General features: G+C 47.6%; 1 long non-coding RNA gene across 1 annotated transcript; it reads left to right on the top strand.

Annotated features, from left to right (window-relative positions):
• The first annotated feature begins 767 nt into the window (after window positions 1-767).
• On the top strand, window positions 768-16,790 carry LOC146019665 (uncharacterized). The gene is made up of 3 exons (XR_014450650.1): window positions 768-827; window positions 1,263-1,337; window positions 16,529-16,790. It is a non-coding gene; the product is annotated as an uncharacterized LOC146019665 (long non-coding RNA).
• Window positions 16,791-17,108: the final 318 nt, after the last annotated feature.

Genomic DNA, 17,108 nt, shown 5'->3' with positions numbered 1-17,108 from the left:
TACTTGATGGTAATGAGGGATCCTTGAAGACTGAAAGAAGCTGGATAATGACAGAAGAATGGGAAGTTGCTTGGAAGCAGACGGCTTGAAGGGCTTAGGCCAGGAAGCTCAGGGATGCAGGCAGAGACCAGACTGTGGAGAGAACTGGCAGCGATGGGGTTAAGCTGAATCGAGTCCAACACAGAGCACTGAAGCAAGGCACCAAGTCAGGAGAGGTGAGTCAGAGAGCCGGAGTCAGCTGGGAGCTGTGAACGCCTCTGGAGACTCTTTGTACTGACACTGAACAGGCCTAGGCAGATCCCCTATATCCCTAGAGGGCGGCTGCCATTGGCTGTCAGGTCAGTATGGGCGGAAACCTCAGACAAGGACCAATCTGCTATTTGCCCTTAACCAAGATGGCGGCGCCGGCCTCCCGGCGCCCTTACAGCACATGCCGCTACACTTGCCGGCGTCCCACGCTGCCTGCTGCCCACCAGACTGCCGCTGCCTGCTGCCGCTGAACTGGAGACCACTACACGCTAGCCGACGGCGGGCGCGAACGGGTGAGTAGTAAGCCCGCCGCGCACCGCCGCGGCTGAGTGTGACACTACCACACCTCGGGTAGTGAGGGGTACGCAGAGGGGGATTCTGGTGCGTACAGACATCATCAGGCACTACTTTTCTGGTAAGCACATGTGCCCTCTATTCCTACATGTACCTTTGCTGGAAGTGAACTCACCTACATTACATTTATCACTAACATCTTTTTGCCCCCACATTTAGGCCAATAGACACAGTCCAAGGGTACAGTTGGTGGTGCAGACCTATCCCTTGCTGTAAAAAACCTTGTAAGTATATTAACAACATGTATGTGATTTTTGTGCAATCAACTATGGCTCACCTGTTGTTGTGGAACTACATGGGCCAGCATGCCCTGACACACTGTAAGCATGACAGCTCAAAACATGACTGCCACAGCTTGCTGAAATATGTAGTTCTACAACCTCGGACGGGCCAGATTTGAGACAACAGCATCTTCCACCAATACCTTGCCCATATATCATTACATTATGGAACAGATCACACAACAAATGTTTGAAGAATAACACACAGACAAAATGGTATGCGTTGTGACATTTTTACTACAGTATATTATGTCATACAAAACCTGCATTTGTCAGTCGCAAACAATAGAAATGTGTATTAATGTAACAAAAATTCAAGCATAGTACATGCATTATCAATTTATTTTATGTTAATTAATTATTTTATTCCTCCATCAGGCCGCGCACTACCACCTCTTGACCCTGCGCACACGCCACCCCGGGTCCTAATACTCCGACGGGGTGGGGAAGTTGGTGAGCCACTTACTGGTGTGCTAGATACAGATGGGTCTTTTCCCATCTTGGCAGGGGATGGCGCTGGCGTCGCCAGCCGCCATCCCCCGCCAGCGCCATGGCGATCGTGAGAAGGGGACGCGCGCGCACGAGAGGCGCGCGCGTCCCCTTCCGACGGCGCTTCCATACGTTTCCCCGGGTCCCCGCCGGCTTGCCGGCGGTAACCCGGGGTCCCCGCCGACTGCCCGCACCCCCCCTAACCCCCCCTAACCCTGTCCGTCTCCCTGAGGCGGAGACGGACAGGGTTTCCGTCGCGCTAGCGACGGAGACTGAGACGCGCGTGCGCGTGAGACGCACGCGCGTCTCAGTCTCCTCGCTGGCGTGGCTGCTGGCGGGTCGCCAGCGCAGACGCCATGGCGACCCGCCAGCAAGGATGGGACAAGACCCATCTGTACACTACTAATTGTAGATGTAGTTGCACCTATGACACCTGACACCTCCATTTGATGGATTTGTGCCTTCATAGCGATCAACGCATTGGTCTGCGCAGTACACGATTGACTAATTGAATGAATACTTTGTGCAAGGCTGCCAATATGGATATTCTGCTCCCTTACAGCAGAACTAAGTTCAGCCAGACGGGTGTCTATGCTATTTGCCATACGCACCTGAGTGCCTACACCAACCTGTACACTCCTAGGGCCATATTCAATGAGAAAAATTCGCCGTGAACGGCGAGAGATTTTTTCTCTCGCCATGCACTCGCCCTGTTCCGGAGGGCTCGCTGCCACTCCTGCTCCCACTATTCAATGTGGTTAAGACTCGCCGCCACTCGTGGCGAGTCTTAACCCCTGCAGCGGACGAGCGTCCGCGGCAGGGAGCTGGCAGGGAGCCGGGGGACGGTGGCAGCCAGGGAGATTAAAGTCTCCCTGGCTGCCCCAGAACATATGTGGAGGGGAGGAGGGCTCCCCGGGACCCAGGCAGCACAAGCTGCCCCCCCCCCCCCTATAGCCAGCGGGGGACCCAGTATTCACTGCACCCGATCGTGCATATGTAATGATCGGGTGCAGTGAATATATGAATATCTAATGAGCGGCTCGAGAGCTCCGGCCCCCTGCTGGCTGCTCTGTGTAAAAAAAAAAATATATATATATATATATATTTTTTTTTTTAAATTAAATATATATTCATGTGCTATAAGCACATGAATAAAAATAACATGCCCCTTCACAGAAAAAAAAATCCTGATTTTTTGACACCAAAATTTAAAAAAAAAACTTTTAGTTTAAAAGTTCACATTCCAGTTCTCCATGAAAACATGGAGAATTGCTACACGGAGAGACACGGCGAAAATCACTTAGAAAGACGGCGAAAATATCACATTGAATAGGGTGGTTCACTTTTGGAGAGCAAAATGCTCCTTCCAAAGCAAAAATAACACAAACTCGCCATAAAACACGGCAAATTTTTCTCATTGAATATGGCCCCTAGACAATTTTCTCAACTGTAGAAAGGTGTCACGCATGTACCCCTTAATGTTGCCCATTTCCAGACTTTGAGAGGCCATAAATTCTAGTTGTTTGTCCTTGAAATGTACCAAGGGGGTAGCTACTTGGGCAGCAGAAGCAGCTGTAGGGGGAGTATTTCTGGGTGGGGGTGGGTTTGGAGTCACAGCACTTGGTGGAAGATCACTCTGTGATGATGTGTTTATTTCAGGGTTGCCTACTTTTGAAAAATCATTTCAGGGAGAAAAGTAAAAGCCAGGGGGCGGGCCTTGCGTCGCCAGGGGGCGGGCCTTGCGTCGCCAGGGGGCGGGCCTTGCGTCGCCAGGGGGCGGGCCTTGCGTCGCCAGGGGGCGGGCCTTGCGATATTTTGATAAACATGCAGCAAAATTGCGTTTGTGTATGGGTGTATTTGAAAGTGGCAAAGAAAATCACTTACACATTTTATTCAAAAGGCAAAGATTTTTATATTTTTCAATAATTGTAAACATTAAATAACATGAACAAAATTATAAATAACTATTCAACAATAAGTACTTCACTTAAATAAATTAAATATCTTAAGTTTTAAATAAAATCTTTAAATAACCAAAAATTCACTTACTAACGAAACTGTGCACAAGAGATTTCAATCTGATTATAAAAATGTAGATATTCAGAAACAATAGCAGCTTCACATGTAAACTATAAAGTACTGTAAACAAACTTTTAGAAAGTGCAGCCTCCAAAATTCACAAGCATCAACATAGAAATCAAGCAAAAACACTAAACATCCTAGCAGCTGATGTGTGACCTTGTGCATGTATACATTTTCATATTTCAACATTTACTTATATAAACCTGAAATAACGACTCGGAGACTTGGGTTTGGCAGAAATTGTTAGCTGAATTTATTGAAAACACTTTAAGCTAATTGCTTGTATTAGAATTCCTTAATTAAATGGTGGCCCAGAAAGAACGGCTAGTGATCTAAGCTCCATCCCACGACTGACGTATGTAATGACGTATTCCCTACACAAGCGGTATGGCTCCACCTACTCCATTGACTGCCACCCGACTGGGTGGTCTCGCTGCCCCCCGAGCGGGAGATCTAGCGCAGGCCTATAGTCAATGGAGGTGAGCGCACCGAGAACAACCGATGTGATGTATAAACATCGCTTACTGAAGGCCTAAATCAATTAATCTGCCGTTCTTTCCCGCCTTTCAGCCAACGCGTTTACAGCCCCCCTTTATCCCCCCCTTACTAAATCGTAATAGGGCGGGTAGGGTGGGAAATTCCACAGGGAAAAGAGGAAGACTCCTCCTTCCCTGTTCCTATTATCCCAGCTAACTCTGCCCTCCCCTGTTTTCCTATTGGCTCCGAGTCACATGCTCCATAGTGTACACACAGCCTTGGATGTTTAATTCACTCCTTTCCTATGGCAGTCATTACGTTATTCTAAACATCCTAGCAGCTGATGTGTGACCTTGTGCATGTATACATTTTCATATTTCAACATTTACTTATATAAACCTGAAATAACGACTCGGAGACTTGGGTTTGGCAGAAATTGTTAGCTGAATTTATTGAAAACACTTTAAGCTAATTGCTTGTATTAGAATTCCTTAATTAAATGGTGGCCCAGAAAGAACGGCTAGTGATCTAAGCTCCATCCCACGACTGACGTATGTAATGACGTATTCCCTACACAAGCGGTATGGCTCCACCTACTCCATTGACTGCCACCCGACTGGGTGGTCTCGCTGCCCCCCGAGCGGGAGATCTAGCGCAGGCCTATAGTCAATGGAGGTGAGCGCACCGAGAACAACCGATGTGATGTATAAACATCGCTTACTGAAGGCCTAAATCAATTAATCTGCCGTTCTTTCCCGCCAAAGCGGGGGTCCTGGTCCCAGGACACCCCCGCCCCGCCACCAGACTAGAGCACCATAAGGACGCTCCTAGAAATAGATCCTCCTCAACTCTGAGCCTCCCTTTCCTTACATAGGGGATTCTAACCGGGAAAGGCCACCGGACCGCTCCAGGTCAGGGCCTGCAGCTTCCCTGCTGCGCTAGTGTGGGTCAGACCACTCGAGGTCATGGGCCCACAGCTTCCATGCTGTGCCCTTGGCCAACTGACCCCTTCTAGGTCAGGGCCCGCAGCTTCCCTGCTGCGCTAACATGCATCCGACCACTCAAGGTCATGGGCCCCACAGCTTCCATGCTGTGCCCAATGGGCAACTGACCACTTACAGGTCAGGGCCCGCAGCTTCCCTGCTGCGCTAATATGCATCAGACCACTCAGGGTCGTGGGCCCACAGCTTCCATGCTGTGCCCAATGGCCAACTGACCACTTACAGGTCAGGGCCCGCAGCTTTGATGCTGTGCTAATATGCATCAGACCACTCAAGGTCGTGGGCCCCCAGCTTCCATGCTGTGCCCATGGCCAACTGACCACTTACCGGTCAGGGCCCGCAGCGTCCCTGCTGCGCTAGGTACAAGAATTGTGCACTGGTTTGTAAGGCTATGATATGTTAGCGTATTTTAGGAGGATCTGCCAAAGAAAATAAAAATTTCTGATGCCCAATTTTGGTAGCATATAATTTGGTAAAGTACCAATAGAACGCCCATTTCTGACACAAAGGGGGAAGGGTTCTGGGGAATGGGGATTACTCGGCCGGAGGACAAAAACGTCTGGACCTGCTGAGGGACTATTGACTATAGAATTCAGTCTGTCAGTTCAGGTAAAAAAGCGTGAAAACTCCGGACGCTCTGCCCAACAACAGAGCGTAGTTAATCCCCGAGTAGGATGGGCACACTTGACATACAAACATCCACCCAAGCGCTAGCGCAATTAGGCTGGCGCACTGCCCTCATGGCAGTAGATGCGGGCAGATGTACTTATTGTAACAAGCGGAACGCCATCGGCCTAAAGCCTCAAACTCTTCCGCCGTGCGGCCTGCCCTTGCCGCTGTTGTAGCCGCCCCTATTCTGTGAGAGTGTGTGCAGAATTCCCTTAGTGAGAGGCCACCCTTCAAGGCATCAGCGCAACATCCAGCTGAATGGGTACCCCACTTCTAGGTCAGGGCCCGCAGCTTCCCTGCTGTGCCCAATGGCCATCTGACCACTTACAGGTCAGGGCCCGCAGCTTTCCTGCTGCGCTAATATGCATCGGACCAGTCAAGGTCGTGGGCCCCCAGCTTCCATGCTGTGCCCATGGCCAACTGACCACTTACCGGTCAGGGCCCGCAGCTTCCCTGCTGCGCTAACATGCATCGGACCAGTCAAGGTCGTGGGCCCCCAGCTTCCATGCTGTGCCCATGGCCAACTGACCACTTACAGGTTAGGGCCCGCAGCTTCCCTTGCTGCGCTAGTATGCATTAGACCCCTTAAGGTCGGCATGTCCCTTTTTAGCCCCACTTACTCCCCTTACTGTAGTTAAGTAAGAGGGATTACAATACTGCGCCGCTGAAGGCTGCTGTAACCATTGTGAAGGTTGCCCTGTAGCGATGGCCGTGGGCCCCCTGATCTGTGAGCTTCCACATTAAGCCGTGTTTCTTTTAGAAAGAAAGGGCCATGACGTATATCTGTAATTGGCTGTTGTGCCTGCGGCTCTCTTTCAAGCCTCGCATATCTGCGGTGTAGCCGTATTGGACCACCCCTGGCCAAGCCGCCCTCCTGCTCTTATTGCTGTGTCCTTGCTTGCTCGCCCGCCTACTGGCATACCTGGCTGGCTGTGCCCTTGGGAGCCCTAGCCGTGCTACTTACTTCCGGCCCCTTTCTATCAAGAGTGGCTGGTGTGAGGCCCAGCATGCGCAGAAAGGGAAGAACACTAAAAAACATTGTCTCACCACTGGAAGGACCGTCACCTGCTTGCTCTGACTCGGCTGTCCACACCTCATCAACCTCAGTGTTCGATTTGGATTCGATTTCCCATTTCTTCCACGTTTTCTCGAGCCATTTGTCATCTGTGGAGACATGTGACTGGTCCCTGTCCTACTGCCCTCACACTTCCCTGATGCTGGAGCTATGTTATATACTAATATATAGTGCGATCCGCAGAGGGTGAAGTAGGATTTGGGGGGGGGGGGGGGGGGGGGTTTCAAAAATGGGTATTGCGACATATGGCCATATACGCCAGCTCCTTACGCTATGGCTAGCGAATAATAGGTTGAAGGATGCTATCATCCCAATGTATGTATTCCTGCAATTGCTACTAGCGGTGATTCATATTGTTCCCATATAACATAGTGCTTTCTAGGGAACCTTTTACCCATAGCGCACTGCCCTGGATCTTAAATTCTATATTTCCTTCTATATGGACGCATATGCCCACTAATGCTCATTTTGCTGTCAGCACCCCATGCATGTACAAGTATGAGTGTGGAATATTATAATTGGGACTGTTGGTTAATATTGTAATGCTGGCGGTGTTAGCTTTACCTATGTTGCTGCTTGTTGCCAAGCCCTAGGGAATATCTGTGCGGGAACCTAGCTCTGTCCATGCACCTAACTTCTGTGTTCTGCGGCCGAGCACGGCATAATTTTTCCGTTGCTGTTATTTAATAGCAGATCTGAGTAGCAGATGGCGGCTCTTCTGTCCTAGAATGTAGCTAATCGACCCTTAAAGGCTAGTGCTCTTCAATACTCATTGTGCTGCGCCCCGTGCCTCTACTGTCATATTATGTCATCTATTTATTATGCCGTTATAAGGCCTCAATTTCTAGACCAATGCCTGGATAACAGTGATCCCTGAGACAAAACACCTTTTATTAACCACTGTATACCTAGGGATTGCGGCTGATCTTGTTGAGATATAAAACACCAAGGGGCCAAGTGTCAATTATAGCAAGAGATTGCGGTTAGTGGGCAATATGACAGAATATCTGTAGATTGTAAGCTTGAAGCAGGGCCCTCCCACTTCCCAATCTGTCTGTTGTTACCCCGTTTGATTTCCCCTTGTCTCTGATTGTAGAGCGCAACAGAATCTGCTGCGATATATAGGAAACTGCAAATCAATGGTCAATGCGCAAATGTGCCAATTGTAGAAGGAAGTTTGACTCCTGTCCTAGAATATAGCTGCTCTCACCGTTAAAGGCTGTTGCTTTTCATTAACTTAATATGCGTTGCCCTGTACTTCCACCATCATATTATGTAGTCTATTTATTATGCCGTTATAAGGCTGCAACTTCCAGACAAATGCCCTGGAGAACGGTGATCCCTGAGCCAAACGCCTTTTACTGTATACCTAGGGATTGCGGCTGATCTTATTGTGACATAAAAAACACAAAGGGCAAACGTGTCAATTATAGAAAGAGATTGCTGTTAGTGGACAATATGACAGAATATGTATACCTTGTTAACTTGTACCCAGTTTGTTTTATCACTGTCTACCGCTGTGAAGCGCAACAGAATCTGCTGCACTATACGGGAAACTCTAAATAATTAATTAAATCAATATTCAAACGTAGCAATTATAGCAGGAAATTGCTGCCAGTGGGCAATATGGCAGCATCTGTGCAGTATGGCAGTACAGTGGTTAGCATCACTGCTACTAGCTGGCTTATTGCGTAATTGCAATACCTTGTTCAACCGTTTAAAAACATACTGTACCAGCATGCTTTTTCTTTTTTACAATTGTGACAGTATATAAACCTAATGCCGTCCCTCTGTCCTGGGGGTGGGCCATTAACCTAGGAGGCCCCTGGCAGGGGTGCAATCAATTGCCATATGACATCTATGTGGCCTCCGTGTCCTAACCAGCGGTTGGGATATACTAAGCTACTTTGACTACTGGTTTCAGGGAGATGATAGTTGGTCGAATAATTTTTGCACGGTGCCTTATGAGGCGGCGTGTCTAGTTCCCTATAAGTAAAGCTTGTGTACGTGGCACTTAGAAGCGTGGGTGTGTACTGCTACATCTGAGGGGAATTATTATTATTATTTTTTATTTTAAATTGCCTTATATCCCAATATAGGTGAGGCCCGATGCAGTTATTTTGAGGCAAAATATAACAGTGTAATGTGTGCCTCCCGCAGTTACTCAGGGTTTCCTCACACACTCTAAAAACATGCTGTTAGGTTAATTGGGCAGACGGATGGGCCAACGGATAACTATAAAGCATGGCAGTCCAAGTTATCCCCTTTTCCCTGCCAGGCCTCTCCAGCCTCTGCCTTTGCTTTCCTATTCTTTCCTATTTTCCCATGAAGATCCCCCCTTTAGCAGTGTTAAACCCCTGCCATGTAGGGCTCCCTTTAAGGAAAATAGAGAGGAGTGAGGGGTCCAATGCGGGGGCAGGTGGGATTGCTCTAGATTCACTACCAGACCTTGGAAAAGACCTAGAGTGTTCCTCTGCCTCTGAGCCCCGCTTTCCCCCGCCTCATATTCCTTGAGGTGAGTGCGTGCCGTCAGCGCCCTTGAGTGTCTGATCCGGCTCCCCCTGTTATGATTGTTGCTGTTGCTGGCATTACGCAACCCCCCCCGTGCTGCTTTTCCCGTGCCGACCCCCCCGCTGACCCTTGACCCGCGGCTTCCGGCTCCCTGCGAGGCCTTGCCGGTTGGAGCCATGGTGCTTCTGCTGCCCTGGCTCCCTCCGGCGCCTAACCCGGTGCTCCCCCCCAGCGTCGTGATCGCATGCGCTCTCCCCCCCCCTTCCGCCATCCACGGGTGGGTGTGTATGGCAGCCCCGTCGCTGCATTACCCCAGGATTCTGCCGCAGAGGGACCCGGCAGGCGGACGTAGGTAAGAGGGAACAATGCGCGGTGCTGCGGCTACACAGCTGATGTGTCGGTCGCTGCGGCACTGTCCAGTGCCTTGCTAATGGACCGGCATTGCGTGGCAGCAGCGGGGCGCCGTGGGGAACAGAGCGTTGTCTCTGAGGCTTTGAAGCTCGGACCGGCAGCCGCAATAAAGCGTGCGGGCGGTCAGAAGGGGCGATGTGGTCGCCATTGTTTTAGCGGGCATGCGGGCACAAAACAAACAACAAGGGGGAGGCAACAACCCCAGCAACAATCCCCCTGGCCGTAGAATAAGCAGCTAATCAAAATGGCTAGATCCATGCAGGCTAGTTAAACCCCGGCCTAGATTTTACAGCAGGGTCACAGTGGAAGACAAAAGACTTCCTCCAAAACTTCTCCCGGCTCTGTTATCTGCTCTACGTTCCCTGCAATACCCTGCTAATCTCATGGCCACCTAAGTGCAACTGCTCTATTAGTTAGCTAATTGTGTATGCTAGCACTGCAGTAAGGCCTAATAGTGTAAATAAAGGACATCACTCACCATGACCATTCCAGTGAAATTCCACAGGGAAAAGTGTTTAACCCTTACCCAGAAAAGGTTAACTAACCATCTAACAATGGTTTAGTTCAAAGTCCAGAGAAAAAGCCTAAGGCTCTAAACTACAGGAGGGCCAGGGAGGGGGAAAAACAAAGCTTGCACTCACCAGAAATTCCACAGGGAAAAGAGCAAATCTACAGCAGGGTCAGTGGTGAGAACAAAGGATTCCCTCTCCCCATCCCCCAGGAAATAGGCTATAGCAGGAGCAGTACTCACTCCAACCATCCAGATGAAATTCCACAGGGAAAAGAGGAAGACTCCTCCTTCCCTGTTCCTATTATCCCAGCTAACTCTGCCCTCCCCTGTTTTCCTATTGGCTCCGAGTCACATGCTCCATAGTGTACACACAGCCTTGGATGTTTAATTCACTCCTTTCCTATGGCAGTCATTACGTTATTCATAACACCACTGATTCCTTCTGTTCGCGTGATTTCTTTAGTTGATATCCTGCAGACTTTGCTTTCGATAAAAGCTCTGTGGAGGGTTGGAATTGGTAACAGTTCAGGTCTGTAAACATATTAAGCTTGCATTGCAGCAGGCTTTTTAAAGTTCCCTCTGTTGCCAAATTTCCCCTGGCCTCAGTCTTCACTATGCGGACCATGCTGAACACACGTTCAATTTCGGCATTGCTGTGCGGGAGGACAAGAAGAGATTTTGCCATTTTGCATAAAACAGGAAACTTTGGGTTCCCTGTTGCTGGATGAGTGACCATACTGAGTTCATGCCAGATGCAATCCACTCGTTCAATACCTCCATCTGTGCAATTTCTTAAAGAGGACTCAGACAAGTCAAAAACACGGTATTCTGAGAATTCTTCGTGTAATTTTTGCATTGATGCATGTTCAACCACCTGAGGAAAACGTTGTGCCAGCACTTCGATGTCTTCAAAGTGTGCTTCCAGCCGTTTTCTGTAATCGAAGACCTTCATTGCCTTTACTACCTCATCACTCAAGGGAAACTTATTTTTCATGTATGCTAAAGTAGAAGCATAAAAGTCCCTTACTTCCTTAAAAAACGTTCCTACCGTGCTTGGCTCTAGAGAAGTGCAGGTCCTGATGTAGTTGCGAGTGGTAAAGCCAATAAACAATTCTCTGTCTTCCAGTTGCACATTTGGGTCACAAAAATCTATGCCAAGAAGGGCTTCTAAAGTGTCAGCAGCTTTGATGAGGTTGGGTTTGACCAATTTGAAGAGAAGTATTCTATACAAGTCTAATAAACACTCATGCAATTTGTGTACAAAAGGGGAACGGTACTGAAGTACAATGTTGGTTTCATTAAATGAACCAAGCACTGAGTGAAGGAAGAGGAGATATAACTCTGTTTTTGCATCCTCAAACACTTCACAGAGAGCTCTGCTTCTTGCATTCTTATCAGAGTCTTCAGACTGGAAAAATGATTTCAAAGCGGGAAGCATTTTCAGCACTCTCTCAATACAGGGATGCAGACTAAGCCACCTGGTTACCCCATGTTTCAGGATTTTAGAATACTCCATTTCTACAAACGCAGTCATCTCCTTTAGACTCTGTACTCTTTTAGCACTGTACCTGAAATAGCTGTTAAGTTTAAAAAGAAAAGAATCGGCATCAAACGAAAGTGCATTGCTTCCTTTTCTGGCAGCTAGGTGCACCAGATGACATGGGCAACCTTCGGTAAAAACGGAAGGATTCTTCCCTTGGATTAAAGTCTTTACAGACCTATATCTACCCATGTTGACAGAGGCATTATCCAGACAAACGCCAATGCAATTTTTCAATGGAATATGATGTTTGTCAAATACCTTGTCAACTGCATTAAAAATGTTACTGCTTGTGGCATCATTGCAGACAACTAGATCAAGGAGCTTGGGTTTTACTTTCCCATCAGTGTCAAAATAGGACACCAAAATGGGAAATAACTTCTCCTCCGAATCATTCCCACCATCTAGTGCCAAAGTAAAATGTAAATTCTTTAACGCCTCTATGACCGGTTGTGTACAGTGTGGAGCAAGAGCATGATTAATGATTGCAGAGGATTTGGTTCTACCACAACCATATTTTTGCACAGAAACCTCACTGGAATTTGGCATCATAGCTCGCATTAATTTTCCCACATGATCAGAGGCAGCAATAGCGATGTTGTGCTCGATAAGAAAACCGGTGAAAAGGATTTCCGCACGAATAACTGTATTTTCGTCCCGTGAGGTATTTAAGAAGCTATCCATCTTTTTACTTGTTTCCCGAGCTTCTGATATTTTTTTGTGTTTTGGGCCTTCAATGTGGCGTTTACAGTCATTCAGGCCACCGTGCTTCAAGTCAAAATCACTGTTACAGACAGTGCAGTAAGCATAATACTTTCCACGTGTGGATTTTTTTAACACTGGGTAGCTTTTTGTTACTTTTTGTGTAAATTCACAGTAGTATCTTTTTTTTTTAGCAGGCACACTTTGCGTTTCATCCTGCTCCTCTATATAACTAGCGCAAGGCTCCTCACCACCGCATGAACTTGTACTCGGATTCTGGGTATCTATTAAAGATGCGTTGCTGTCTTCACCACTGTCTATTACACATTCAGGTGAATCAAGTGCAATGGCCATAGGTTCACTCTCCTCCCTCGGTTGGGGTTCAGGGGGTTGTGATGGTTTGCCACCTTGCTTGCCAAAGAAGTTACGTATATCCATTATAATATGAAATTAGGAATATTCTTAGGGAACCGATCTGTATTCTGCAAAGTAATTATAAAAAAATTAGTTTATTGGGGGATTTTCCAAATGTTGCTGTTAAGCTACATATGGATAAGTATTATCTTTGGAAACAAACTTATTGCCTGCATCTACTACAAGAGCACTTATTTTAATAAAAAATTTTTTTTTTAATTAACAATGAAATGGAAGTTGTTAAGGACATGTTTGGTGTGACGAAGTGATAATTAGCGTCGGAGGGGGAAGGATAGAAAATACACACATACAAATGACATCAGGACATTTAACCTGCATGTGCCTGTCGCTTGGCAGAAAGCTACTGCAGGTACTCACAATAGTAAATAATTTGTGTATGCACAAAAGCCTACACATGTAGTGTCCAGTACAATATGCAGAAACCTCTCTGTAGTGTATGTTACTGCAGTGTAAAGTGTTTTCAGTTTACATTATTTCTTACTTGCCTTCAGTTGTGTGTAATCCGCTCACTTCTCTCGGTATGATAAAATCTCTGTACGATAAAACCTCTGCAAGACGACTTGATAACTGTGAAATTACAAACTATTAAAACAAAAAATATATCCTGATGACGAAATTAAAATCTCGAAACATTGATGACATCAGCTGACTGCGTTTGGATTCCTTGTGAGTGCCGCCAAGGCTATACTGTTTATACAGATATCTTCTATAGTGTTCATTCTAGCACCCGCTAGCTTTGAAAACCCATGTAGTTCCTCTTCCCTGCCTGGGGTGTCGCTGTCTGCTGTAGTACTTCTAGCACAATGTGGTCTGTATATCAGCACTGATATGCAAACCAGACCTGTGCTAGAAACAGCATATCAGACAGACAGTGACACCCCAGGCAGGGAACAGGAACTGCATGGGTTTTCAAAGATAGCGGGTGCTAGAATTAACACTACTTCTAGATCAGGGGTCCTCAAATTATTTTGCTCTGGGACCCCACTAGACAAAAAAAATAATCCAGGAACCCAGCAAGTTACTGCAGAAGGTCATCACAAGTGTAGTCAGCAGACAGCACATACATGGCAGCATTGTGGAAGCACAAAATGATGGGAGGAGTCTAAATAACAGACAACTCAACAGATTCAGACTTTTTGAATCAATGACAGATTAGAAAAATCAGCCAGATGGCCAGCAACATGGAATCGCGACCCCATACAGCAGTGATTTTCAACTTTTTTACCTTGCGGCACACTAAATACGATTTCAAAATTGCCAAGGCACACCATGAGATCCCCACAGGGCAAAACACATTAGCTCCCACAGAAAAAAAAAAATCTATTGGCCCCCATATAAAAAACAAACACACTGGTAACAAACTAAAATACATTGGCCCTTTACATGAAAAGTAGAGACCAATAAATAGCAGTTGAACTGGTGATTGCTGTAAACTGGTTTGGGCATCTCTAGATCTGGGGGCACACCTGAGAACAGCTCAAGGCACACTAGTGTGCCACGGCACAGTGGTTGAAAAACACTGCCATACAGAGAAGGTCAGGACTCAGTTTGAGAACCGCTGTTTTAGATAAACCCATCGATATGATCATTCAGGCACTTAGCAGACCAATAGGAAGACAGGTCTCTACGCATTAGATAATAATGTTTGATTTATCACTCCCCAGTACCCTGGTATAGATGCACAGCAGACACGGACCCAGGTGCACAAGGGGACTAGTGAAATAAGACATCACCCAGCCATAATTCAAAGTAATTTACCATTTTCTTAACCATATGAAAAGATCTAGCTTGTGACCCAACATACTGGGGGAAGGAAGCATGGCAGCATAGTTCTGCTTCACACAATGCATTTGCCTTAGCACAGCAGTGCCACACGTGATAGCTTACACACAAACATTGAACTAACCAGTGACCTGTAATACAAAGTGATTTAGTTCACCATTCAAAATTAAACCACTCTTTAAGATAAGATAAAGTAATTCACTTTGTCTATCTCTAAAACTCTAGCCATCTGCCAAGCCTCATCCATCACAATTCCCAGGGGCTTCATCCCAAAAGAAAGCCCCACCCCACCAACAGCCCCATATCATGACATAGATAAAATAGATGATATCTGCCACCCACAGAAACCTGCATGACTGTACCGAGGTGCGGCAACGCATTTAAAAAAATAAATATAATAAAGCCCTTGTGTGAAAGCTGCCTAGCAGTTGGTGGGATCTGAATATGTAAGGGAGTTCTCTATTGGAGGTGCACCCCAGCAGCATGTGTCCGAGGCTTAGTCTTTCTAATATAGTACACAGTAGGCTCTGCCCTTTAACAAGGGATGTGCCCATCCACTAAAATGATTTATGCCCCATCCAGCTTCTTGCTGCCCCGGCCCTGTCCATCAATCTGCCAGGCTTCCACCCATCCACTGTACTACAAAAAAATGTAATCATGTGCTGTACAGCTTCTCACTGCCCTGGCCATCATCTGCCAGGCTTCTGCCCATCCACTGTGCTACAAAAAATGTTATATGCTGTACAGCTTCACTGGCCCATCCCTGTCCATCATATGCCAGGCTTTTGACTCAGAAGCCTGGCAGATGATGGACAGGGCAGGGCAGCGAGAAGCTGTACAGCACATGATTATTTTGGGGAAGCACAGTGGATAGGCAGAAGCCTGGCAGATGGACAGGGCAGCAAGAAACTGTACATCACGATTATTGTGGGGCACCACAGTGGATGGGCAGAAGCCTGGCAGATGATGGGCAGAAGCCTGGCAGATGATGGGCAGGACCGGGGCAGCGTGAAGCACATGATAATTTTGTAGCTGCTGCTGCAGCAGTATGGAAGCCTGGCATATTGATGGCCGGGACTTCACATGTGCACTTTTTTAAAGTGGTCCCAAGAGCCACTGAGGTCGGTGTAGGCCAGGGCAGAGGAGGGCAGCTTTGTTGAATGGTGCAGGGAGAGCCACAGATAGGGCAGAGGAGGGCAGCTTTGTTGAATGGTGCAGGGAGAGCCACAGATAGGGCAGAGGAGGGGGGCTTTGTTGAATGGTGCGGGGTGCGGGGACAGCCACAGATAGGGCAGCTTTGTTGAATGGTGCGGGGACAGCCACAGATAGGGCAGAGGAGGGGGGCTTTGTTGAATGGTGCGGGGTGCGGGGACAGCCACAGATAGGGCAGAGGAGGGCAGCTTTGTTGAATGGTGCGGGGTGCGGGGACAGCCACAGATAGGGCAGAGGAGGGCAGCTTTGTTTAATGGTGCGGGGTGCGGGGACAGCCACAGATAGGGCAGAGGAGGGCAGCTTTGTTGAATGGTGCGGGGTGCGGGGACAGACACAGATAGGGCAGAGGAGGGCAGCCAGCTTTGTTGAATGGTGCGCGGTGAGTGTCACAGATACTTACCGAACGATTAGAGGACCCGTCGCTTCCGTCGCTCCCGCTGCTAACGCTGGCTTTCTCCTGCAGCCTCCGCATCCACCTTCTTCTGCCGCGTCTCTTCCTGGATGACTACTGCGCATGCGCTAAATAACGGCGATGACGCCGCCAACGTGATGACGCTGCATCAACGCGTCATTGCGTTGGCGGCGTCATTGTTGTATCTCGCGCATGCGCAGTAGACATTTGCGGCAGCGAAATCTTATCCGGGAGAAAAGGGGGCTCTTCCCGGGAGTCCGTGAGATTACCCACAATTCCGGGAGTCTCACGGACATTCCGGGAGAGTCGGCAATGCTGGTTTATTTCCTCCTCAGCCGCAAACGTGTCCACTGGTTCCAGAATTATCTCTATGTCATCCACCGGCATATCAGAGGATTCTGTGGATTGTTGTCCTAGTTGTACAGTACCTGTGGATACAGAGGAAGAGGTAATTACAGATGCATATATTGTCCTTTCTGTCGTCAGTACTGTTTTGGAAAGGGTCTGAGATGGTAGACGCCCATACCTAGGGGTGCTATGTACTTACAAATGGAACCGGATCCTGCATGAAACATTGACAATAATCTTCATTAACATGGCTAGGCCACATTACATTCATGTCCGTTGCAATGTAGCAGCTGGAGATGACTGTAATGTGATTTATTATTTGATGTGACATGGGTGTGTGTACTGTATGTGTAATGGCCTGTGGTTTGAACATTTACCTGCTTCCACAGATGTGGCACCATCGGAGCTTCTTCTCTTTGATGCTTGATCACTTCGGGACGGACAATCTGTGAAAGGAAAGATCGGCAGACTTTATGTACCGAGCAATGGAGATGCTTTTGTGCAAAATCATCAAATAAATTACAATAATGGACAAATTTACCTTTGGTTTAGGGCTATATTATTTAC

Source organism: Crinia signifera, chromosome 7, assembly GCF_055691185.1.
Source record: "Crinia signifera chromosome 7, ASM5569118v1, whole genome shotgun sequence".
NCBI classification, from domain to species: Eukaryota; Metazoa; Chordata; class Amphibia; order Anura; family Myobatrachidae; genus Crinia; species Crinia signifera.
This window is presented reverse-complemented; position numbering and strand designations above follow the sequence as displayed.